The sequence below is a fragment of the Pseudophryne corroboree genome, chromosome 3 (genome assembly GCF_028390025.1).
Source record: "Pseudophryne corroboree isolate aPseCor3 chromosome 3, aPseCor3.hap2, whole genome shotgun sequence".
Classification (NCBI taxonomy): domain Eukaryota; kingdom Metazoa; phylum Chordata; class Amphibia; order Anura; family Myobatrachidae; genus Pseudophryne; species Pseudophryne corroboree.
In genome coordinates, this window is record NC_086446.1 from 11,713,579 (window position 1) to 11,739,483 (window position 25,905).

Genomic DNA, 25,905 nt, shown 5'->3' on the forward strand with positions numbered 1-25,905 from the left:
TACACACACTTTCTTGCTAGCATCCAATACACCAGCAAACTTGCTAGGCCGTGACCTACTATGCAAACTTAAAAGGCACCATCATCCAAAATCACTAGAAAGCAATGCACAAGCGCTGTTACACACCTGTCACAGTTATCACCCAACAGACACACACTCCTACTTCTAAATCACATAGCCTTACTACAGAGCAAACAGTTTCTACAGTAGGAAATGAACCAGAGTTGCAATATGGAATAAAAGAACTTATATCAATGACATCACCTGCATATTGAAAACCCAACATACCCCTAGATGAACCACAGATCATATTACTTATAGACATCTTCCCTTAAGTCATTGACTGGAAGCTATGTAACTGCTTAAACATATTCTTCAAAACCTTATTTCATAACTATATTTGTCATAACTTTATATGCAAGTTAAATGTTTTGTTTTGGCGCAGCGTTTACAGTACAATTTTTTTCTATGTGTATGTATGTGTATGTGTATGTGTGTGTATGCATGTGTATATATGGTATATGTGATTGTATTATTGGGAAAAACATTTATGTTTCTTGTTACTATGATTTTTTTTAAGAATGATATTAACATTACTATTTATTTTCACAGTGTTTAAGCGCATATAGTTTGGACGATGATGAAATATTTATTTTTACTTTTTTCTACCCACACATTCAACCCTGGTTGTATTTTTTATTACCAAATACATGTGGTGAATTTTTTTTTAAATTCTTTATTTTTCATTTTGCAAATTGAAAACAGTTTCCATATAGAGTAGTAAAAATAAACATAGACAGTGGTGAATTTTTTAAACATTGTTCCTTTCTTTTGCTACTGCCCGCTTAATTGAGTCACCTATTATTTCGGACATCCCCTTCTAAATAACGCCAAGGACATACCATACAGAAGTAACGTATCTACCGACATAATTTAATTTTTCTCTACCTCATTTTCCTCATATTGCTGTTTTTTCTCTAAATATTATATTTTCAAACTTTAATGGTCATAACCCTTAATTTAATTTACCTGTAGTTACCCTAGGCTTATTGTACTCTATTTCTATTGTATCAGTTTGCCATGTTTTTTTACATTCCCAGATTATTAGATTTCTGCATGTTTCTTTGTGTTCAGCTTCAGCTGCAATATAATAAGGGGTTTTTTTTTTTCTGTATGTGTAGCTGAACAGGGGCATTAAGTCTCCTCATCAGAAGGCCTAGTCTCCCTGGCTGCTCTGATTGGGTATTATCTCCTATGTATGTGTTTCCCTACTCTCATTCCATGCTGGTCATAGTTCCTAGTTGCTGCAGGAGCCCTCATCACTCTGTTCCAATCCCGGGCTCTCAGCATCCATCGACAGTGCCAGATCTAGTGTCCAGTTTTTGCTCTGTACCAGCCTTCTATAAAATTACATTGCTGCATTATGTATCTTTATTTTTCTTTAGTATTAGTTAAGTACTAGATGCTACATATAGTACCATTCCTCCCAGCAAGGAGGTTATCTCAGTTAAGCTCTCCTCAGGATTAACTTTTCCCCAAGAGTGCCTCATCCCCTCAGTACTTTAGTTTTAGTTATTATGCAATGCAATCGTTTGCCTTCCTTTCTCCCCACTGATCCTCACTGCCCATGCAGTTCTCTTAGGGTTCAGTTCCTGCCGGCTTTGATTCAGGTCACCTAGGGGTTGAGCTCACACTACCGCCAGTGGCGTAAGTCCTGGTGGGCATCCCAGTACCGGTAGACATATAGAGTCTTATGGGAAAAGCGGCTCTTATAGGCAAGAAGACCTGCTGAATGTGTTCTATGAGTCTCAATTCCAGGTGTACAGGGGTCACTGCTTGAAGACCAAAGCACCACTGAATTCCAAAGGAAGATCTCCATTCCAATTAACAGTTATTTGACCATATAACAATATAAGAGTTTTATTACTGTAATGTCAAAGTCAACAAAGTGGTACAAGCATTATAAAACAATACAGGTTTGGTTTTGTGACAAGGTTGTCCCAAAGGGGGGGAGAGTAGAACATATTTGGTATAGGCAAAGATATTGTTACTATCAATAGCTGTATGGCGCATATCACAGCAAGTTTTATATTAGAGAAGATATAAAAGTGGAAAAAGTAAAAGTATGTAGTATAATAGATGGAGCAATATGAATGTTGCGTGAAAGTTTAAAGACTAGAAGAAGGGTCCGTCTTCAGAAGGACGAAAGAAGGAAACTATTGTAGTAAGCAAGATAATGAGATACCACCTAGTCATCCCACACACGACAATGATATTGCAATGTGAAAGGAAACTGTACAGTAAAAAAAAAAAAAAAAAATATAAAGACATTGATTCCATGATTACTTGACAATGATCCACTATGAGAAATATAGAAAGTATCCTGTTCCTATGGAAAAATAAATATTTTATAATAGTGAAAGGTTAAACCTATGAAAATGTCCTTCCTTGTGGAAGGGAAAATGGATGTGAACCAGATAATAACGGTATCTGTAGAGATCTGTGCAGATAACAAATAACAGTTTAGTTTTCTTTTCCTATGAATGTAAGGTAATGGGAAAGAATACCCCGCTCTACACAAGGACCTTTCCCAGGCGATATAGAATAATTGTATCCACCATATAAGAAATATGTTTTAGTATAGTGTTTAGTGGGCAGCCAGAAACACTGGTTGGCCACATTTTGAAAGACAAATATGTATATTTGATCATGAGAGTCTAATCCACAAGCACACCGCCCTATAGGTCTTTGACCTCAGAGAGTCCCACCATGGTAACAATTTTTGTTGTCAACAGTCACAGGGAACACAGTGTGGAGTTGGCATAGTCTTGCATACACACCAGTTGATGTCTATTGCTCCACTAACCCTGTTCCCAAGAACCTGTTTCCATATTAGATTTTCATTAGCACATGCTCAGATTATAGAGTAAACCCGAAAGAAAATCATGCTGAAATAAATAACATCACCACAGATTATATCCATGCCTTAAAGGGAAAAAAGATACACCAGAGCGCAGTCTCCTCACAGGCAAACAGCAGTGCTATGACCAGCTGGCATGATATGAAGCCTGGTGAGTTTATGAATGGTCCGCAATTCTCTTTTCAGGTCTCCTTATACAGTAGATCACTGGGGAAGGACCAGGTCAAGGACTACCTCCACCTAGGAAAGTTGCTGAGAGAAACCCACCTGGAGAAGCTAAAAGCACCAACGAGGGGGGCTGATCTCGCCCTAGGTTTGGAGGAACTGTTCTAAGGACAGTAAATAGTTTAATGCCTTGTTTGGTAAGGATGGTAAAATGAAAGAATGTGGGACAGATGAGAATGTCCTGCTGCCCTGAGCCTGATGAATAAAAGGAATCACAAATCCCTATAAGGTGTATTAAGTTTAAGAAAAGATCTGTCCATGATAGATTGGATGGCAGATAATATATTTCATACAAGATTGAACGAGGGGGGAAAAAGGATGTGGAGCGGAACCAGGTTCCTGGTGATGTGGCAAGTAAGGTAACAATTCACTTGTGGGTTCTATGTGACTGACAACAATTTTCCCTACATCATGGTCCATAATGGTTTAAGGAAAATAACATACAGTATGTTCCCCACACTGACCATGGCATATGATAACATAATGAACAACGGTAGGAATATGTACTAAATGATGTAAAAATAAGATACTGATAAAAATAATCACCTATCAATTAAGACACGCTTATCAAAATTATTTATATCCCATGTTTATAGAGCTAAAATAAAATAATTTACAATTAAACTACTATAAAACCATACCCGTACTGATATGCCTTTTGGCTTGTTATATAGACTTGTGATAGACCTGGGAAGTTTAACTTTTATAGACTAGCTACAATTATCAATGCACCAAGTACAGCCATAGCCCTCATAAATGAAGATCTCAGAGAAGAGATGGTATGATACCAAAATAGAGTAGCCATTGATTACCCACTACTTAAAGCAGAAAGTGGTTGTGAACAATTCAAAGGAATGTGTTGTTTTAACATCTCAGATAATTATAATCCCATTGAACAAAAGGTGAAGTTGTTGCAGGATATACAAGAACATATGACCCAATCGGCTAATTGGGACCCCTTTGAATGGATAGGAGCTGGAATTTCAAAATGGCTTTACCACATACTACACTATGTTATGATAATAATACTCATAATTTTTATAATTTATATAACAATAAAATGTCTGCCTGTTCTAGGACGGTCATGTGGGAAAGTACTCACACGGCCTGAGAGAAAGCCAAAAACCAAGCTTATGGTAATGACTTCTGTTACCTACACTGCAGTAACCCACACATAATGAATCAGTAGGTTATTACACATAATCGAGATTATCAGAAACATACCCTAGTAGGTGCTTACATACTCATGCATCATATGTACACTTAGGAAGAAGGAACCTCCACCTATATAGCCAAGTTGAAGAAAAGAAGAATGCATTCTGTCGCTACCCCTTTCATTTCTCTCATCTATTTAAATTTTCTGGAGGGTTGAGACTTTTTCGCATCGATACCCAATGGACTAGTGCCAGCGACTGCATCCAGAAAATGGATTTTCCTTTTACTATCTCACATCTCACACTCATTTGAATGAAAATGTTGAATTTGATAGATATTTGATTTACCATATGTTGTGTTTAGATAATAAACAAGAGATATGAATGATGAAGTAAAATCAAATATATAGATCTGTATTGCCTCAGAAATTGGGCTTTAAACTTTTAAGTAGACATCATGAAAGGGTCCCTTTAAATTCCAATGAATGATCAGTCTTCTTGCAATGGAAAGTTTCTATCAACCTTTGTCCTAGCTCATGACTAAGAACATAAGTGCATACGTGGCGCTTAGATAAAGACCCTCTTGTTTAGATAACCAGAACTTAATGACATTTTATGGTTTTGATAAGTACATATCAGATGGACCTTCGGTTTTGGAAAAGAGCATCATGACACATGAACAGAGATGACCTCTTTGCTTACAACGCATATTAAGAAACTCCATTGGTTTGAATGGGAGATCCGAGACTAGTGGAACCAATCTGCCATCTTCAGGAAAAGATCAGCCATTTCATCTGAGCCCAGCTGACCATATTTGGGTTTCCTGTTTGTGACCATTAGCCAATTAATAATCCCTTTGTTATCTGAATACACGCCCCATTGATTAATCAATTATGAACTATTGTATAATTCTGTACTATATATGTGAGCCTGAAATCCCCTGAAGGGACGGGCATCATTGGTGAAGTCTGTATTGGGTCACGCCTCTCTCTGCACAGACAAAATAGGCGTGGCCTCTTTGATAATAAATTCTATATGCTGAATATCATCACTATGGAGACTCCCCACTTCTTTTAATCAATTTGGCATTAACAAGGCGTACCTCAGAATTGCGGTACAGGATTGTCATTACCAAATTTCAGACGTTGCCGTTTGGTCTCTCCACGGCCTTGAGAATATTCACCAAGGTAATGGCGGAAATGATGGTGCTCCTGCGGAAGCAAGGTGTCACTATTATCACGTACTGGGACGATCTCATAAAAGCGAGATCAAGAGAGCAGTTGCTGAACAGCGTATCACTTTCTCTGGAAGTGAAACGGCAACACGGCTGGATTCTATGTATTCCAAGGTCGCAGTTGGTTCTTACAGCTCATCTGCCTCTCCTAGGCATGATCCTAGACACAGATCAGAAAAGGGTTTATCTCCCGATAGAGCTCAAGAGCTTGTGACACTGGTCAGGAATCTATTAAAACCGAAACAGGTGTCAGTGCATTACTGCACTCTAGTCCTGGGAAGGATGGTGGCATCATACGAGGCCATTCCTTGTGGCAGGTTCCATGCGAGGACCTCCCAATGGGACTTACTGGACAAGTGGTCCGGATCACATCTTCAGATGCATCAGTTATTCACCCTATCCCCCAGGGCCAGGGTGTCTCTCCTGTGGTGGCTGCAGAGTGCTCACCTTCTTGAGGGCCGCTGATTCGGCATTCAGGACGGGGTCCTGGTGACCACGGATGCAAGCCTCCAAGGGTGGGGGGCAGTCACACAGGATAGAAAAATCCAAGGTCTGTGGTCAAGTCAGGAGACTTGCCTTCACATCAATATCCTGGAACTAAGGGCCATATACAACGCCCTAAGTCAAGCAGAGATCCTGCTTCGCGACCAACCGGTTCTGATCCAGTCAGACCGCAGTGGCTCATGTAAACCGCCAAGGTGGCACAAGGAGCAAGGTGGCGATGGTGGAAGCCACCAGAATTCTTCGCTGGGCAGAGAATCAAGTAAGCGCACTGTCAGCAGTGTTCATTCCGGGAGTGGACAGCTGGGAAGCAGGCCTCCTCAGCAGCCATGACCTCCACCCGGGAGAGTGGGGACTTCATCAGGAAGTCTTCACGCAGATTGCAAATTGATGGGAACTGCCACAGGTGGACATGATTGCGTCCCACCTCAACAAAAAGCTAAAAAGGTTTTACGCCAGGTCGGGGGAACCTCGGGCGATGGCTGTGGACGCACTGGTGGCACCGTGGGTGTTCCAGTCGGTCTATGTATGTCCTCCTCTTTCTCTCCTACCCAAGGTGCTGAGAATTGTAAGTAAAATAGGAGTGAGTACAATATTCATTGTTCCGGTTTGGCCAAGAAGGACTCTGTACCCGGGACTGTAAGAAATGCTCTCAGAGGACCCATGGCCTCTGCCTCTCAGACAGGACCTGTGCAACAGGGGCCCTGTCTTTTCCAAGACTTACCGCGACTGCATTTGACGGCATGGCGGTTGAACGCCGGATCCTAGCGGAAAAGGGCATTCCGGAGGAAGTTATTCCTACGCTGATAAAGGCTAGGAAAGACGAGACAGCAAAACATTTTCACGGTATATGGCGAAAATAGCTTTCTTGGTGTGAGGCCAGGAAGGCCCCTACAGAGGAATTCCAGCTGGGTCTATTCCTGCACTTCCTACAGTCAGGAGTCACTATGGGCCTTAAATTAGGATCCATAAAGGTCAAGATTTCGGCCCTATCCAATTTCTTTCAAAAGGAACTGTCTTCACTGCCCGAAGATCAGACGTTTGTTAACGGAGTGCTGCATATTCAGCCTCTTTTTGTGCCACCAGTGGCACCTTGGGATCTTAACGTTGTGTTGGGTTTCCTGAAATCCCACTGGTTTGAGCCACTTAAGACCGTGGAAATAAAGTATCTCACGTGGACGGTGGTCATGTTGTTGGCCTTAGCATCGGCTAGGCGTGTGTCATAATTGGCGGCTTTGTCATGAAAAAGCCCATATCTGATCCTCCGTATGGACGGGGCAGAATTGAGGACTCGTCCCCAATTTCTGCCTAAGGTGGTATCATCGTTTCATTTGAACCAACCTATTGTGGTGCCTGCGGCTACTCGGGACTTGGAGGACTCTAAGTTACTTGATGTAGTCAGGGCTTTGCCAATCTATGTAGCCTGGATGGCTGGAGTCAGAAACACTGACTCGCTGTTTATCCTGCATGCACCCAACAAGCTGGGTGCTCCTGCTTCAAAGCAATCTATTGCTCGCTGGATCGGTAGCACGATTCCGCTGGCGCATTATGCGGCTGGACTGCCGCATCCAAAATCAGTAAAAGCCCATTCCACAAGGAAGGTGGGCTCTTCTTGGGCGGCTGCCCGAGGGGTCTCGGCTTTACAGTTTTGCCGAGCGGATACTTGGTCGGGTTCAAACACCTTTTGCAAAGTTCTACATGTTTGATATCCTGGCTGAGGAGGACCTTGTGTTTGCTCATTCGGTGCTGCAGAGTCATCCGCACTCTCCCGCCCGTTTGGGAGCTTTGGTATAATCCCCATGGTCCTTACGGAGTTCCCAGCATCCACTAGGACGTCAGAGAAAATAAGAATTTACTCACCGGTAATTCTATTTCTCGTAGTCCGTAGTGGATGCTGGGCGCCCGTCCCAAGTGCGGACTTTCTGCAATACGCGTATATGGTTATTGCTTAATAAGGGTTATTGTTATGAGCCATCCGTTGAGTGAGGCTCAGTTGTTGTTCATACTGTTAACTGGGTAAGGTTATCACAAGTCTTACGGTGTGATTGGTGTGGCTGGTATGAGTCTTACCATGGTTTCCAAAAATCCTTTCCTTGTAATGTCAGCTCTTCCGGGCACAGTTTCCCTAACTGAGGTCTGGAGGAGGGGCATAGAGGGAGGAGCCAGTGCACACCAGATATAGTATCTAATCTTTCTTTTAGAGTGCCCAGTCTCCTGCAGAGCTCATCTATTCCCCATGGTCCTTATGGAGTTCCCAGCATCCACTACGGACTACGAGAAATAGAATTACCGGTGAGTAAATTCTTATTATTATAGTTTTATAGCATGCAGACTTGTGACTGTAAGATGTTATCTTATACAAACAGGGAGTCATGGTTGGCATGGGCCATGAAGACCTCTCTGTAGGCAATAAGGCCCAGAGCAAGAGAGGCATCCTGACCATAAAATACCCCAACTGTGATGACGTGGAGAAGATCTGGCATCACACTTTCTACGGTGATCTGCGTGTGGGCCCTGAGGGGCGCCCGGCCCTATTTACAGAGGTCTCCCTGAATCATAAAGCCATCAGAGAGAAGATGACGCAGGTTCGCTTTCCCCAGCAATAGCCACATCTGCTCGGGACTTCTGTAGAGTCCTCATTTCTCAGACTCCAATATTTTCCAGGCTGGGTCCCTCTCCTGGCCTTTCCCTCCTGACGCCCCAGTTTTCTCTTTCTTAGTTTTATTCCTGCTCGTTCTTTTCCTTCTACAGTGTTATCCTTTGTACCTGCATGGCGGAATGGTAGCATGGTTTCTGAGTATTCCTGTCTAGCGCACTTCAAGAACTACATATATCTCATTCCTCCTGCTGTAGATCATGTTTGAGACCTTCAATACCCCAGCCATGTATGTTCCTATCCAGTCTGTACTGGCTCTATATGCCTCTGATAACACCACGGTTATTTGTGATGGACTCTGGTGATGGTGTGACCCATTCACTACCCATCTATGGAGGTTACGCCCTGTTTCACACTATTCTGCACCTGAACTTGGTAGTCTGTGACCTGACAGACTACATCATGAAGGTCCTAACCGAGGGGGCTACGGTTCCAAACCACCACAGCGGAGAGGGAAATTGTGCGAGACGTCAAGGCGAAGCTCTGCTAAGTAGTCTGGCACTTGTAGCTGGATCTGCGACTGCTGCTTCCTGTCCTTCTCTAGGAAAGAGCTATGAATTGCCGGATGCTCAGATCATCACCATTGGAAATTAGAGGTTCATGCCTCTAGAGGCCCTCTTCCAAGCCCATTTTCTCTATCGTCCTAGTGGATGCTGGGGTTCCTGAAAGGACCATGGGGAATAGCGGCTCCGCAGGAGACAGGGCACAAAAGTAAAGCTTTCCGATCAGGTGGTGTGCACTGGCTCCTCCCCCTATGACCCTCCTCCAAGCCAGTTAGATTTTTGTGCCCGGCCGAGAAGGGTGCAATCTAGGTGGCTCTCCTAAAGAGCTGCTTAGAAAAGTTTAGCTTAGGTTTTTTATTTTACAGTGAGTCCTGCTGGCAACAGGATCACTGCAACGAGGGACTTAGGGGAGAAGAAGTGAACTCACCTGCGTGCAGGATGGATTGGCTTCTTGGCTACTGGACATCAGCTCCAGAGGGACGATCACAGGTACAGCCTGGATGGTCACCGGAGCCTTGCCGCCGGCCCCCTTGCAGATGCTGAAGTAAGAAGAGGTCCAGAATCGGCGGCAGAAGACTCCTCAGTCTTCTAAAGGTAGCGCACAGCACTGCAGCTGTGCGCCATTTTCCTCTCAGCACACTTCACACGGCAGTCACTGAGGGTGCAGGGCGCTGGGAGGGGGGCGCCCTGGGAGGCAAATGAATACCTATTTTGGCTAAAAATACCTCACATATAGCCTCCGGAGGCTATATGGAGATATTTAACCCCTGCCAGAATCCGTTAAGAGCGGGAGACGAGGCCGCCGAAAAAGGGGCGGGGCCTATCTCCTCAGCACACAGCGCCATTTTCCCTCACAGAAAGGCTGGAGGGAAGGCTCCCAGGCTCTCCCCTGCACTGCACTACAGAAACAGGGTTAAAACAGAGAGGGGGGGCACTAAATTGGCGTTAGAAATATATAAAAAAGATGCTATAAGGGAAAACACTTATATAAGGTTGTCCCTATATAATTATAGCGTTTTTGGTGTGTGCTGGTAAACTCTCCCTCTGTCTCTCCAAAGGGCTAGTGGGTCCTGTCCTCTATCAGAGCATTCCCTGTGTGTGTGCTGTGTGTCGGTACGTGTGTGTCGACATGTATGAGGACGATGTTGGTGAGGAGGCGGAGCAATTGCCTGTAATGGTGATGTCACTCTCTAGGGAGTCGACACCGGAATGGATGGCTTATTTAGGGAATTACGTGATAATGTCAACACGCTGCAAGGTCGGTTGACGACATGAGACGGCCGATAAACAATTAGTACCGGTCCAGACGTCTCAGAAACACCGTCAGGGGTTTTAAAACGCCCGTTTACTTTAGTCGGTCGACACAGACACGGACACTGAATCCAGTGTCGACGGTGAATAAACAAACGTATTCCTTATTAGGGCCACACGTTAAAGGCAATGAAGGAGGTGTTACATATTTCTGATACTACAAGTACCACAAAAGAGGGTATTATGTGGGATGTGAAAAAACTACCGTAGTTTTTCCTGAATCAGATAAATTAAATAAAGTGTGTGATGATGCGTGGGTTCCCCCCGATAGAAAATTATGGGCGGTATACCCTTTCCCGCCAGAAGTTAGGGCGCGTTGGGAAACACCCCTTAGGGTGGATAAGGCGCTCACACGCTTATCAAAACAAGTGGCGGTACCGTCTATAGATAGGGCCGTCCTCAAGGACCAGCTGACAGGAGGCTGGAAAATATCATAAAAAGTATATACACACATACTGGTGTTATACTGCGACCAGCGATCGCCTCAGCCTGGATGTGCAGAGCTGGGGTGGCTTGGTCGGATTCCCTGACTAAAAATATTGATACCCTTGACAGGGACAGTATTTTATTGACTATAGAGCATTTAAAGGATGCATTTCTATATATGCGAGATGCACAGGGGGATATTTGCACTCTGGCATCAAGAGTAAATGCGATGTCCATATCTGCCAGAAGATGTTATGGACACGACAGTGGTCAGGTGATGCAGATTCCAAACGGCACAAAGGTGTATTGCCGTATAAAGGAAGAGGAGTTATTTGGGGTCGGTCCATCGGACCTGGTGGCCACGGCAACTGCTGGAAAATCCGCCGTTTTTACCCTAAGTCACATCTCTGCAGAAAAAGACACCGTCTTTTCAGCCTCAGTCCTTTCGTCCCTATAAGATCATATCTGCCCAGGGATAGAGGAAAGGGAAGAAGACTGCAGCAGGCAGCCCATTCCCAGGAACAGAAGCGTTCCACCGCTTCTGACAAGTTCTCAGCATGGCGCTGAGACCGTACAGGACCCCTGGATCCTACAAGTAGTATCCCAGGGGTACAGATTGGAATGTCGAGACGTTTCCCCTTCGCAGGCTCCTGAAGTCTGCTTTACCAAGGTCTCCCTCCGACAAGGATGCAGTATGGGAAAAAATTCACAAGCTGTATTCCCAGCAGGTGATAATTAAATTACCCCTCCTACTACAAGAAAAGGGGTATTATTCCACACTATATTGTGGTACTGAAGCCAGAAGGCTAGGTGAGACTTATTCTAAAAAAAATTTTTTGAACACTTACAAAGGTTCAAATCAAGACAGGAAGAAGGGGACTATATAGTGTCCCGGGACATCAGGGATGCTTACCTCTATGACCCAAATTTGCCCTTCTCACTAAGGGTACCTCAGGTTCGTGGTGCAGAACTGTCACTATCAGTTTCAGACGCTGCCGTTTGGATTGTCCACGGCACCCCGGGTCTTTACCAAGGTAATGGCCGAAATGATGATTCTTCTTCGAAGAAAAGGCGTCTTAATTATCCCTTACTTGGACGATCTCCTGATAAGGGCATAGTCCAGGGAACAGTTGGAGGTCGGAGTAGCACTATCTCAGATACTGCTACAACAGCACGGGTGGATTCTAAATATTCCAAAATCGCAGCTGATCCCGACGACACGTCTGCTGTGCCTAGGGATGATTCTGGACACAGTCCAGAAAAAGGTGTTTCTCCCGGAAGAGAAAGCCAGGGAGTTATCCGAGCTAGTCAGGAACCTCCTAAAAACAGTGCATCATTGCACAAGGGTCCTGGTAAAAATGGTGGCTTCCTACGAAGCAATTCCATTCGGCAGATTTCACGCAAGAACTTTTCAGTGGGATCTGCTGGACAAATGGTCCGGATCGCATCTTCAGATGCATCAGCGGATAACCCTATATCCAAGGACAAGGGTGTCTCTCCTGTGGTGGTTATAGAGTGCTCATCTTCTAGAGGGCCGCAGATTCGGCATTCAGGATTGGATGCTGGTGACCACGGAGCCCAGCCCGAGAGGCTGGGGAGCAGTCACACAAGGAAAAAATTTCCAGGGAGTGTGATCAAGTCTGGAGACTTTTCTCCACATAAATATACTGGAGCTAAGGGTAAACTTATAATGCTCTAAGCTTAGCAAGACCTCTGCTTCAAGGTCAGCCGGTATTGATCCAGTGGGAAAAACATCACGGCAGTCGCCCACGTAAACAGACAGGGCGACACAAGAAGCAGGAGGGCAATGGCAAAAACTGCAAAGACTTTTCGCTGGGCGGAAAATCATGTGATAGCACTGTCAGCAGTGTTTCATCCCGGGAATGGAAACTGGGAAGCAGACTTCCTCAGCAGGCACGACCTCCACCCGGGAGAGTGGAAACTTCATCGGGAAGTTTTTTCCACATGATTGTAAACCGTTGGGAAATACCAAAGGTGGACATGATGGCGTCCCGTCTGAACAAAAAACGGGACAGGTATTGCGCCAGGTCAAGAGACCCTCAGGCAATAGCTGTGGACGTTCTGGTAACACCGTGGGTGTACCAGTCGGTGTATGTGTTCCCTCCTCTGCTTCTCATACCTAAGGTGCTGAGAATTATAAGACGTAGAGGAGTAAGAACTATACTCATGGCTCCGGATTGGCCAAGAAGGACTTGGTACCCGGAACTTCAAGAGATGCTTACAGAGGTCTTATGGCCTCGGCCGCTAAGAAGGGACTTGCTTCAGCAAGTACCATGTCTGTTCCAAGACTTACCGCGGCTGCGTTTGTCGGCATGGCGGTGGAAAGCCGGATCCTAAGGGAAAAAGGCATTCCGGAAGAGGTCATTCCTACCCTGGTCAAAGCCAGAAAGGAGGTGACCGCACAACATTATCACCACATGTGGCGAAAATATGTTGCGTGGTGTGAGGCCAGGAAGGCCCCACAAAGAAATTTCAACTCGGTCGTTTCCTGCATTTCCTGCAAACAGGAGTGTCTATGGGCCTCAAATTGGGGTCCATTAAGGTTCAAATTTCGGCCCTGTCGATTTTCTTCCAGAAGAATTGGCTTCAGTTCCTGAAGTCCAGAAGTTTGTCAAGGGAGTATTGCATATACAACCCCCTTTTGTGCCTCCAGTGGCACTGTGGGATCTCAACGTAGTTCTGGGATTCCTCAAATCACATTGGTTTAAAACCAGTCAAATCTGTGGATTTGAAGCATCTCACATGAAAAGTGACCATGCTCTTGGCCCTGGCCTGGACCAGGCGAGTGTCAAATTGGTGGTTTTTTCTCAAAAAAGCCCATATCTGTTTGTCCATTCGGACAGGGCAGAGCTGCGGACTCGTCCCCAGTTCTCTCCCTAAGGTGGTGTCAGTGTTTCACCTGAACCAGCTTATTGTGGTGCCTTGCACCTACTAGGGACTTGGAGGACTCCAAGTTGCTAGATGTTGTCAGGGCCCTGAAAATATGTTCCAGGACGGCTGGAGTCAGGAAAACTGACTTGCTGTTATCCTGTATGCACCCAACAAACTGGGTGCTCTTGCTTCTAAGCAGACTATTGCTAGTTGGATGTGTAATACAATTCAGCTTGCACATTCTGTGGCAGGCCTGCCACAGCCAAAATATGTAAATGCCCATTCCACAAGGAAGGTGGGCTCATCTTGGGCGGCTGCCCGAGGGGTCTCGGCTTTACAACTTTGCCGAGCAGCTACTTGGTCAGGGGCAAACACGTTTGCTAAATTCTACAAATTTGATACCCTGGCTAAGGAGGACCTGGAGTTCTCTCATTCGGTGCTGCAGAGTCATCCGCACTCTCCCGCCCGTTTGGGAGCTTTGGTATAATCCCCATGGTCCTTTCAGGAACCCCAGCATCCACTAGGACGATAGAGAAAATAAGAATTTACTTACCGATAATTCTATTTCTCGGAGTCCGTAGTGGATGCTGGGCGCCCATCCCAAGTGCGGATTATCTGCAATACTTGTACATAGTTACAAAAATCGGGTTATTATTGTTGTGAGCCATCTTTTCAGAGGCTCCGCTGTTATCATACTGTTAACTGGGTTTAGATCACAAGTTGTACGGTGTGATTGGTGTGGCTGGTATGAGTCTTACCCGGGATTCAAAATTCCTCCCTTATTGTGTACGCTCGTCCGGGCACAGTACCTAACTGGCTTGGAGGAGGGTCATAGGGGGAGGAGCCAGTGCACACCACCTGATCGGAAAGCTTTACTTTTGTGCCCTGTCTCCTGCGGAGCCGCTATTCCCCATGGTCCTTTCAGGAACCCCAGCATCCACTACGGACTCCGAGAAATAGAATTATCGGTAAGTAAATTCTTATTTTATTGGGTATGTAACTGCTCTGTTCATCTTTATGTTGAATAAATCAAGTTTTGACAACTTAAGGTGGCAAGACAATACATGAGAGACTCCTCCGGGCAAAAGTAAGTAGGACAGAGTGCCCGGCCCGTCGGATTGCGGAGCCTGTGCCTCGATCCCCGTAGCACTGCCCCCCCACTGGCCGCCTGATGCCACTGCGGGTAGATTTCGTGTGTCCTCCCAAACAAAAATTCCATGAGCGATAGTAAGTGGGACAGTAGGCCCGGGGCGACGGATTGTGTGCAGCGGTGCCCGCCACTGGCCGGTATGGAGTTTTGTGGCATTCATGAAACCACCTTCAACTCCATTATGAAGTGTGATGTAGATATCTGCAAGAAACTGTATGCCGATAACATCCCGTCTGGTGGTTCCACAATGTATTGAGGAATTACTGATAGAATACAGAAGGTAATCACTGTCCTTGCCCCAAACACAATGAAAATTAGGGTAAGCTGTGCTCTCAGAGTGCCTGTACCGGTGTGTGTCAGGTAATAGCAGTGCTCTCAGAGTGCCTGTACCGGTGTGTGTCAGGTAATAGCAGTGCTCTCAGAGTGCCTGTACCATTGTGTGTCAGGTAATAGCAGTGCTCTCAGAGTGCCTGTACCAGCGTGTGTCAGGTAATAGCAGTGCTTTCTGAGTGCCTGTACCATTGTGTGTCAGGTAATAGCAGTGCTCTCAGAGTGCCTGTACCATTGTGTGTCAGGTAATACCAGTGCTCTCAGAGTGCCTGTACCAGCGTGTCAGGAAATAGCAGTGCTCTCAGAGTGCCTGTACCATTGTGTGTCAGGTAATAGCAGTGCTCTCAGAGTGCCTGTACCAGCGTGTGTCAGGAAATAGCAGTGCTCTCACAGTGCCTGTACCAGTGTGTGTCAGGTAATAGCAGTGCTCTCTGAGTGCCTGTACCATTGTGTTTCAGGTAATAGCATCACTCTCAGAGTGCCTGTAGCAATGTGTGTCAGGTAATAGCAGTGCTCTCAGAGTGCCTGTACCATTGTTTTTCAGTTAATAACAGTGCTCTCAGAGTTCCTGTACCGGTGTGTCTCTGAATGCCTGTACCGGTGTGTGTCTGAGTGCCTGTACCTGTTTATGACAGGTAATAGCAGTGCTCTCAGAGTGCCTGTACTGGTGTGTGTCAGGTAATAGCAGTGCTCTCAGCGTGCCTGTACCGGTGTGTGTCAGGTAATAGCAGTGCTCTCAGAGTGCCTGTACCGGTGTGTGTCAGGTAATAGCAGTGCTCTCAGAGTGCTTGTACCGGTGTGTGTCAGGTAATAGTAGTGCTCTCAGCGTGCCTGTACCGGTGTGTGTCAGGTAATAACAGTGCTCTCAGAGTGCCTGTACCGGTGTGTGTCAGGTAATAGCAGTGCTCTCAGAGTGCTTGTACCGGTGTGTGTCAGGTAATAGCAGTGCTCTCAGCGTGCCTGTACCGGTGTGTGTCAGGTAATAACAGTGCTCTCAGAGTGCCTGTACCGATGTATGTCAGGTAATAACAGTGCTCTCAGAGTGCCTGTACTGATGTATGTCAGGTAATAGCAGTGCTCTCAGAGTGGCTGTACAAGTGTGTGTCAAGAAATAGCAGTGCTCTCAGAGTGCTTGTACCGGTGTGTGTCAGGTAATAGCAGTGCTCTCAGAGTACCTGTACCGATGTATGTCAGGTAATAACAGTGCTCTCAGAGTGCCTGTACTGATGTATGTCAGGTAATAGCAGTGCTCTCAGAGTGGCTGTACAAGTATGTGTCAAGAAATAGCAGTGCTCTCAGAGTGCTTGTACCGGTGTGTGTCAGGTAATAGCAGTGTTCTCAGAGTACCCGTACCGGTGTGTGTCAGGTAATAGCAGTGCTCTCAGAGTGCCTGTACCAGTGTGTGTCAGGTAATAGCAGTGCTCTCAGAGTGCTTGTACCGGTGTGTGTCAGGTAATAGCAGTGTTCTCAGAGTACCCGTACCGGTGTGTGTCAGGTAATAGCAATGATCTCAGAGTGCCTGTACCGGTGTATGTCAGGTAATAGCAGTGCTCTCAGAGTGGCTGTACAAGTGTGTGTCAAGAAATAGCAGTGCTCTCAGAGTGCCTGTACCATTGTGTGTCAGGTAATAGCAGTGCTCTCAGAGTGGCTGTACAAGTGTGTGTCAAGAAATAGCAGTGCTCTCAGAGTGCCTGTACCATTGTGTGTCAAGAAATAGCAGTGCTCTCAGAGTGGCTGTACCATTGTGTGTCAAGAAATAGCAGTGCTCTCAGAGTGCCTGTACCGGTGTGTGTCAGGTAATAGCAGTGCTCTCAGAGTGCCTGTACCATTGTGTGTCAAGAAATAGCAGTGCTCTCAGAGTGGCTGTACCATTGTGTGTCAAGAAATAGCAGTGCTCTCAGAGTGCCTGTACCATTGTGTGTCAGGTAATAGCAGTGCTCTCAGAGTGCCTGTACCGGTGTGTGTCAGGTAATAGCAGTGCTCTCAGAGTGCCTGTACCGATGTATGTCAGGTAATAGCAGTGCTCTCAGAGTGCCTGTACCATTGTGTGTCAGGTAATAGCAGTGCTCTCAGAGTGCCTGTACCATTGTGTGTCAGGTAATAGCAGTGCTCTCAGATTGCCTGTACCAGTGTGTGTCAGGTATTAGCAGTGCTCTCAGAGTGCCTGTACAAGTGTGTGTCAGGTAATAGCAGTGCTCTCAGAGTGCCTGTACCAGTGTGTGTCAGGTAATAGCAGTGCTCTCAGAGTGCCTGTACCGGTGTGTGTCAGGTAATAGCAGTGCTCTCAGAGTGCCTGTACAAGTGTGTGTCAGGTAATAGCAGTGCTCTCAGCGTGCCTGTACCGGTGTGTGTCAGGTAATAGCAGTGCTCTCAGAGTGCCTGTACCGGAGTGTGTCAGGTAATAGCAGTGCTCTCAGCGTGCCTGTACCGGTGTGTGTCAAGTAATAGCAGTGCTCTCAGAGTGCCTGTACCAGTGTGTGTCAGGTAATAGCAGTGCTCTCATAGTGCCTGTACCGGTGTGTGTCAGGTAATAGTGCTCTCAGAGTGCCTGTACCATTGTGTGTCAGGTAATAGCGATGTTCTCACAGTGTTTGTACCAGTGTTTTTCAAGTAATAGCAGTGCTCTCAGAGTACCTGTACCAGTGTGTCTGGCAATAGCGATGTTCTCAGAGTGCCTGTACCATTGTGTGTCTGGTAATAGCAGTGCTCTCTGAGTGCCTGTACCATTGTGTGTCAGGTAATAGCAGTGCTCTCAGAGTGCCTGTACCATTGTGTGTCAGGTAATACCAGTGCTCTCAGAGTGCCTGTACCAGCGTGTGTCAGGAAATAGCAGTGCTCTCTGAGTGCCTGTACCATTGTGTGTCAGGTAATAGCAGTGCTCTCTGAGTGCCTGTACCATTGTGTGTCAGGTAATAGCAGTGCTCTCAGAGTGCCTGTACCATTGTGTGTCAGGTAATACCAGTGCTCTCAGAGTGCCTGTACCAGCGTGTGTCAGGAAATAGCAGTGCTCTCAGAGTGCCTGTACCATTGTGTGTCAGGTAATAGCAGTGCTCTCAGAGTGCCTGTACCATTGTGTGTCAGGTAATAGCAGTGCTCTCAGAGTGCCTGTACCAGCGTGTGTCAGGAAATAGCAGTGCTCTCAGAGTGCCTGTACCAGTGTGTGTCAGGTAATAGCAGTGCTCTCTGAGTGCCTGTACCATTGTGTTTCAGGTAATAGCATCACTCTCAGAGTGCCTGTAGCAATGTGTGTCAGGTAATAGCAGTGCTCTCAGAGTGCCTGTACCATTGTTTTTCAGTTAATAACAGTGCTCTCAGAGTTCCTGTACCGGTGTGTCTCTGAATGCCTGTACCGGTGTGTGTCTGAGTGCCTGTACCTGTTTATGACAGGTAATAGCAGTGCTCTCAGAGTGCCTGTACTGGTGTGTGTCAGGTAATAGCAGTGCTCTCAGCGTGCCTGTACCGGTGTGTGTCAGGTAATAGCAGTGCTCTCAGAGTGCCTGTACCGGTGTGTGTCAGGTAATAGCAGTGCTCTCAGAGTGCTTGTACCGGTGTGTGTCAGGTAATAGCAGTGCTCTCAGCGTGCCTGTACCGGTGTGTGTCAGGTAATAACAGTGCTCTCAGAGTGCCTGTACTGATGTATGTCAGGTAATAGCAGTGCTCTCAGAGTGGCTGTACAAGTGTGTGTCAAGAAATAGCAGTGCTCTCAGAGTGCTTGTACCGGTGTGTGTCAGGTAATAGCAGTGCTCTCAGAGTACCTGTACCGATGTATGTCAGGTAATAACAGTGCTCTCAGAGTGCCTGTACTGATGTATGTCAGGTAATAGCAGTGCTCTCAGAGTGGCTGTACAAGTGTGTGTCAAGAAATAGCAGTGCTCTCAGAGTGCTTGTACCGGTGTGTGTCAGGTAATAGCAGTGTTCTCAGAGTACCCGTACCGGTGTGTGTCAGGTAATAGCAGTGCTCTCAGAGTGCCTGTACCAGTGTGTGTCAGGTAATAGCAGTGCTCTCAGAGTGCTTGTACCGGTGTGTGTCAGGTAATAGCAGTGTTCTCAGAGTACCCGTACCGGTGTGTGTCAGGTAATAGCAATGATCTCAGAGTGCCTGTACCGGTGTATGTCAGGTAATAGCAGTGCTCTCAGAGTGGCTGTACAAGTGTGTGTCAAGAAATAGCAGTGCTCTCAGAGTGCCTGTACCATTGTGTGTCAGGTAATAGCAGTGCTCTCAGAGTGGCTGTACAAGTGTGTGTCAAGAAATAGCAGTGCTCTCAGAGTGCCTGTACCATTGTGTGTCAAGAAATAGCAGTGCTCTCAGAGTGGCTGTACCATTGTGTGTCAAAAATAGCAGTGCTCTCAGAGTGCCTGTACCATTGTGTGTCAGGTAATAGCAGTGCTCTCTGAGTGCCTGTACCGGTGTGTGTCAGGTAATAGCAGTGCTCTCAGAGTGCCTGTACCGATGTATGTCAGGTAATAGCAGTGCTCTCAGAGTGCCTGTACCATTGTGTGTCAGGTAATAGCAGTGCTCTCAGAGTGCCTGTACCATTGTGTGTCAGGTAATAGCAGTGCTCTCAGATTGCCTGTACCAGTGTGTGTCAGGTAATAGCAGTGCTCTCAGAGTGCCTGTACAAGTGTGTGTCAGGTAATAGCAGTGCTCTCAGAGTGCCTGTACCAGTGTGTGTCAGGTAATAGCAGTGCTCTCAGAGTGCCTGTACCGGTGTGTGTCAGGTAATAGCTGTGCTCTCAGAGTGCCTGTACAAGTGTGTGTCAGGTAATAGCAGTGCTCTCAGAGTGCTTGTACCGGTGTGTGTCAGGTAATAGCAGTGTTCTCAGAGTACCCGTACCGGTGTGTGTCAGGTAATAGCAGTGCTCTCAGAGTGCCTGTACCAGTGTGTGTCAGGTAATAGCAGTGCTCTCAGAGTGCTTGTACCGGTGTGTGTCAGGTAATAGCAGTGTTCTCAGAGTACCCGTACCGGTGTGTGTCAGGTAATAGCAATGATCTCAGAGTGCCTGTACCGGTGTATGTCAGGTAATAGCAGTGCTCTCAGAGTGGCTGTACAAGTGTGTGTCAAGAAATAGCAGTGCTCTCAGAGTGCCTGTACCATTGTGTGTCAGGTAATAGCAGTGCTCTCAGAGTGGCTGTACAAGTGTGTGTCAAGAAATAGCAGTGCTCTCAGAGTGCCTGTACCATTGTGTGTCAAGAAATAGCAGTGCTCTCAGAGTGGCTGTACCATTGTGTGTCAAAAATAGCAGTGCTCTCAGAGTGCCTGTACCATTGTGTGTCAGGTAATAGCAGTGCTCTCTGAGTGCCTGTACCGGTGTGTGTCAGGTAATAGCAGTGCTCTCAGAGTGCCTGTACCGATGTATGTCAGGTAATAGCAGTGCTCTCAGAGTGCCTGTACCATTGTGTGTCAGGTAATAGCAGTGCTCTCAGAGTGCCTGTACCATTGTGTGTCAGGTAATAGCAGTGCTCTCAGATTGCCTGTACCAGTGTGTGTCAGGTAATAGCAGTGCTCTCAGAGTGCCTGTACAAGTGTGTGTCAGGTAATAGCAGTGCTCTCAGAGTGCCTGTACCAGTGTGTGTCAGGTAATAGCAGTGCTCTCAGAGTGCCTGTACCGGTGTGTGTCAGGTAATAGCTGTGCTCTCAGAGTGCCTGTACAAGTGTGTGTCAGGTAATAGCAGTGCTCTCAGCGTGCCTGTACCGGTGTGTGTCAGGTAATAGCAGTGCTCTCAGAGTGCCTGTACCGGTGTGTGTCAGGTAATAGCAGTGCTCTCAGCGTGCCTGTACAAGTGTGTGTCAGGTAATAGCAGTGCTCTCAGCGTGCCTGTACCGGTGTGTGTCAGGTAATAGCAGTGCTCTCAGCGTGCCTGTACCGGTGTGTGTCAGGTATTAGCAGTGCTCTCAGAGTGCCTGTACAAGTGTGTGTCAGGTAATAGCAGTGCTCTCAGAGTGCCTGTACCAGTGTGTGTCAGGTAATAGCAGTGCTCTCAGAGTGCCTGTACCGGTGTGTGTCAGGTAATAGCAGTGCTCTCAGAGTGCCTGTACAAGTGTGTGTCAGGTAATAGCAGTGCTCTCAGCGTGCCTGTACCGGAGTGTGTCAGGTAATAGCAGTGCTCTCAGCGTGCCTGTACCGGTGTGTGTCAAGTAATAGCAGTGCTCTCAGAGTGCCTGTACCAGTGTGTGTCAGGTAATAGCAGTGCTCTCATAGTGCCTGTACCGGTGTGTGTCAGGTAATAGTGCTCTCAGAGTGCCTGTACCATTGTGTGTCAGGTAATAGCGATGTTCTCACAGTGTTTGTACCAGTGTTTTTCAAGTAATAGCAGTGCTCTCAGAGTACCTGTACCAGTGTGTCTGGCAATAGCGATGTTCTCAGAGTGCCTGTACCATTGTGTGTCTGGTAATAGCAGTGCTCTCTGAGTGCCTGTACCATTGTGTGTCAGGTAATAGCAGTGCTCTCTGAGTGCCTGTACCATTGTGTGTCAGGTAATAGCAGTGCTCTCAGAGTGCCTGTACCATTGTGTGTCAGGTAATACCAGTGCTCTCAGAGTGCCTGTACCAGCGTGTGTCAGGAAATAGCAGTGCTCTCAGAGTGCCTGTACCATTGTGTGTCAGGTAATAGCAGTGCTCTCAGAGTGCCTGTACCATTGTGTGTCAGGTAATAGCAGTGCTCTCAGAGTGCCTGTACCAGCGTGTGTCAGGAAATAGCAGTGCTCTCAGAGTGCCTGTACCAGTGTGTGTCAGGTAATAGCAGTGCTCTCTGAGTGCCTGTACCATTGTGTTTCAGGTAATAGCATCACTCTCAGAGTGCCTGTAGCAATGTGTGTCAGGTAATAGCAGTGCTCTCAGAGTGCCTGTACCATTGTTTTTCAGTTAATAACAGTGCTCTCAGAGTTCCTGTACCGGTGTGTCTCTGAATGCCTGTACCGGTGTGTGTCTGAGTGCCTGTACCTGTTTATGACAGGTAATAGCAGTGCTCTCAGAGTGCCTGTACTGGTGTGTGTCAGGTAATAGCAGTGCTCTCAGCGTGCCTGTACCGGTGTGTGTCAGGTAATAGCAGTGCTCTCAGAGTGCCTGTACCGGTGTGTGTCAGGTAATAGCAGTGCTCTCAGAGTGCTTGTACCGGTGTGTGTCAGGTAATAGCAGTGCTCTCAGCGTGCCTGTACCGGTGTGTGTCAGGTAATAACAGTGCTCTCAGAGTGCCTGTACTGATGTATGTCAGGTAATAGCAGTGCTCTCAGAGTGGCTGTACAAGTGTGTGTCAAGAAATAGCAGTGCTCTCAGAGTGCTTGTACCGGTGTGTGTCAGGTAATAGCAGTGCTCTCAGAGTACCTGTACCGATGTATGTCAGGTAATAACAGTGCTCTCAGAGTGCCTGTACTGATGTATGTCAGGTAATAGCAGTGCTCTCAGAGTGGCTGTACAAGTGTGTGTCAAGAAATAGCAGTGCTCTCAGAGTGCTTGTACCGGTGTGTGTCAGGTAATAGCAGTGTTCTCAGAGTACCCGTACCGGTGTGTGTCAGGTAATAGCAGTGCTCTCAGAGTGCCTGTACCAGTGTGTGTCAGGTAATAGCAGTGCTCTCAGAGTGCTTGTACCGGTGTGTGTCAGGTAATAGCAGTGTTCTCAGAGTACCCGTACCGGTGTGTGTCAGGTAATAGCAATGATCTCAGAGTGCCTGTACCGGTGTATGTCAGGTAATAGCAGTGCTCTCAGAGTGGCTGTACAAGTGTGTGTCAAGAAATAGCAGTGCTCTCAGAGTGCCTGTACCATTGTGTGTCAGGTAATAGCAGTGCTCTCAGAGTGGCTGTACAAGTGTGTGTCAAGAAATAGCAGTGCTCTCAGAGTGCCTGTACCATTGTGTGTCAAGAAATAGCAGTGCTCTCAGAGTGGCTGTACCATTGTGTGTCAAGAAATAGCAGTGCTCTCAGAGTGCCTGTACCGGTGTGTGTCAGGTAATAGCAGTGCTCTCAGAGTGCCTGTACCATTGTGTGTCAAGAAATAGCAGTGCTCTCAGAGTGGCTGTACCATTGTGTGTCAAAAAATAGCAGTGCTCTCAGAGTGCCTGTACCATTGTGTGTCAGGTAATAGCAGTGCTCTCAGAGTGCCTGTACCGGTGTGTGTCAGGTAATAGCAGTGCTCTCAGAGTGCCTGTACCGATGTATATCAGGTAATAGCAGTGCTCTCAGAGTGCCTGTACCATTGTGTGTCAGGTAATAGCAGTGCTCTCAGAGTGCCTGTACCATTGTGTGTCAGGTAATAGCAGTGCTCTCAGATTGCCTGTACCAGTGTGTGTCAGGTAATAGCAGTGCTCTCAGAGTGCCTGTACAAGTGTGTGTCAGGTAATAGCAGTGCTCTCAGAGTGCCTGTACCAGTGTGTGTCAGGTAATAGCAGTGCTCTCAGAGTGCCTGTACCGGTGTGTGTCAGGTAATAGCAGTGCTCTCAGAGTGCCTGTACAAGTGTGTGTCAGGTAATAGCAGTGCTCTCAGCGTGCCTGTACCGGTGTGTGTCAGGTAATAGCAGTGCTCTCAGAGTGCCTGTACCGGTGTGTGTCAGGTAATAGCAGTGCTCTCAGCGTGCCTGTACAAGTGTGTGTCAGGTAATAGCAGTGCTCTCAGCGTGCCTGTACCGGTGTGTGTCAGGTAATAGCAGTGCTCTCAGCGTGCCTGTACCGGTGTGTGTCAAGTAATAGCAGTGCTCTCAGAGTGCCTGTACCAGTGTGTATCAGGTAATAGCAGTGCTCTCATAGTGCCTGTACCGGTGTGTGTCAGGTAATAGTGCTCTCAGAGTGCCTGTACCATTGTGTGTCAGGTAATAGCGATGTTCTCACAGTGTTTGTACCAGTGTTTTTCAAGTAATAGCAGTGCTCTCAGAGTACCTGTACCAGTGTGTCTGGCAATAGCGATGTTCTCAGAGTGCCTGTACCAGTGTGTGTCAGGTAATAGCAGTGCTCTCATAGTGCCTGTACCCGTGTGTGTCAGGTAATAGTGTCTCAGAGTGCCTGTACCATTGTGTGTCAGGTAATAGCGATGTTCTCACAGTGTTTGTACCAGTGTTTTTCAAGTAATAGCAGTGCTCTCAGAGTACCTGTACCAGTGTGTCTGGCAATAGCGATGTTCTCAGAGTGCCTGTACCATTGTGTGTCTGGTAATAGCAGTGCTCTCAGAGTGCCTGTACCATTGTGTGTCAGGTAATAGCAGTGCTCTCAGAGTGCCTATACCGGTGTGTGTCTGAGTGCCTCAAGCACATTGATTGGCAGAGCCATCTGCGATGGTGACCAAAGGCCCTGGAGCTGAAGATGTGATCCCAGGGGGATCCGGTCTGAAGATCGACAGTGTCTAGGTCGACAATGTTTAGGTCGACCACTATAGGTCGACAGTCACTAGGTCGACATGGATGAATGTCGACAGGGTTTCTAGGTCGACATGTGCTAGGTCGACAGGTCTAAAGGTCGACATGAGTTTTTTAAAAAAAATTCTTTTTTTGAATTTTTTCATACTTAACGATCCACGTGGACTACGATTGGAACGGTAAAGTGTGCCGAGCGAAGCGAAGGCACCATGCCCGAAGCATGGCGAGCGAAGCGAGCCATGCGAGGGGGGGACGCGGTGCACTAATTTGGGATCCCGGTCACTTTACGAAGAAAACGACACCAAAAATAAAATAAAAAATCCTCATGTCGACCTTTAGACCTGTCGACCTAGCACATGTCGACCTAGAAACCCTGTCGACCTTCCATCCATGTCGACCTAGTGACAGTCGACCTATAGTGGTCGACCTAAACATTGTCGACCTAGACACTGTCGATAAAACGAACCACACCCATCCCAGGAGACAATCATCTTTAGTCACAATGACCCAATCCGGAGTGACCATGGATTGTCCTGGAGGAGATGATCGGAATCTAGCCACTAGTGGAAAGATTGACAAGTTCTTTGGACAGATTGATTAACTGAGAGGAGAGGAATGCTGAGCACCCCGGCCAATAATGGAGAATTTCCAACTGGAATCCCAGCGAGTGAAATCTGGCATACTGAATGGTTTCGAAGGTGGAGACCCTTGAGCCCAACAACTCCATACACAGAGTGAGATCGACGGATGAGGCACTGACAGTAGGTCCTTGCTTTGGACTCTGGCAAGAAAACTGATTAGAGCAAGGTATTGAAGACCATCCCCAGAATCAAAAGGCACCGACAGAGTATTAGGGTAGACTTCTTGAAATTCAGGTTCCAGCCTTGATCTTGAAGTACTTGAAGCGTGTGATCTAGGTGCTTTGTAACTGAAGCCGAGTTGACCTTCACAAGCAGATCGTCAAATAAGGTAGGATTGTGAAACTGTCCTTGCGCTGCAAGCTCGCCATTATTGACTTGATGTTGGTGAAACCGCATGGAGTCGGGGCTATAATGATACGGTATGGCCTGGAATCAGTGAAATGGTAGGGCCTGGATAGTGAAAAGATTCGACAACAAATTGAAGGTAAGAATGACGACCTGTACAAAAGTAGATGTTCCCAGCGCTTCCTTTATGAGCAAATTCATAATTTAATTTCTGTGTCCCACAGGGAAACATTGGGGTGTAGAGTGGATTTCAATCCAGAAGCACCAACAGGCTAAA

At 46.8% G+C, this 25,905-nt stretch overlaps 1 pseudogene; it reads left to right on the forward strand.

Moving 5' to 3' along the window:
• Positions 1 to 3,043: 3,043 nt before the first annotated feature.
• Positions 3,044 to 25,870, forward strand: LOC135056944 (actin, cytoplasmic 1-like; annotated as a pseudogene).
• The last annotated feature ends 35 nt before the right edge of the window (positions 25,871 to 25,905 follow it).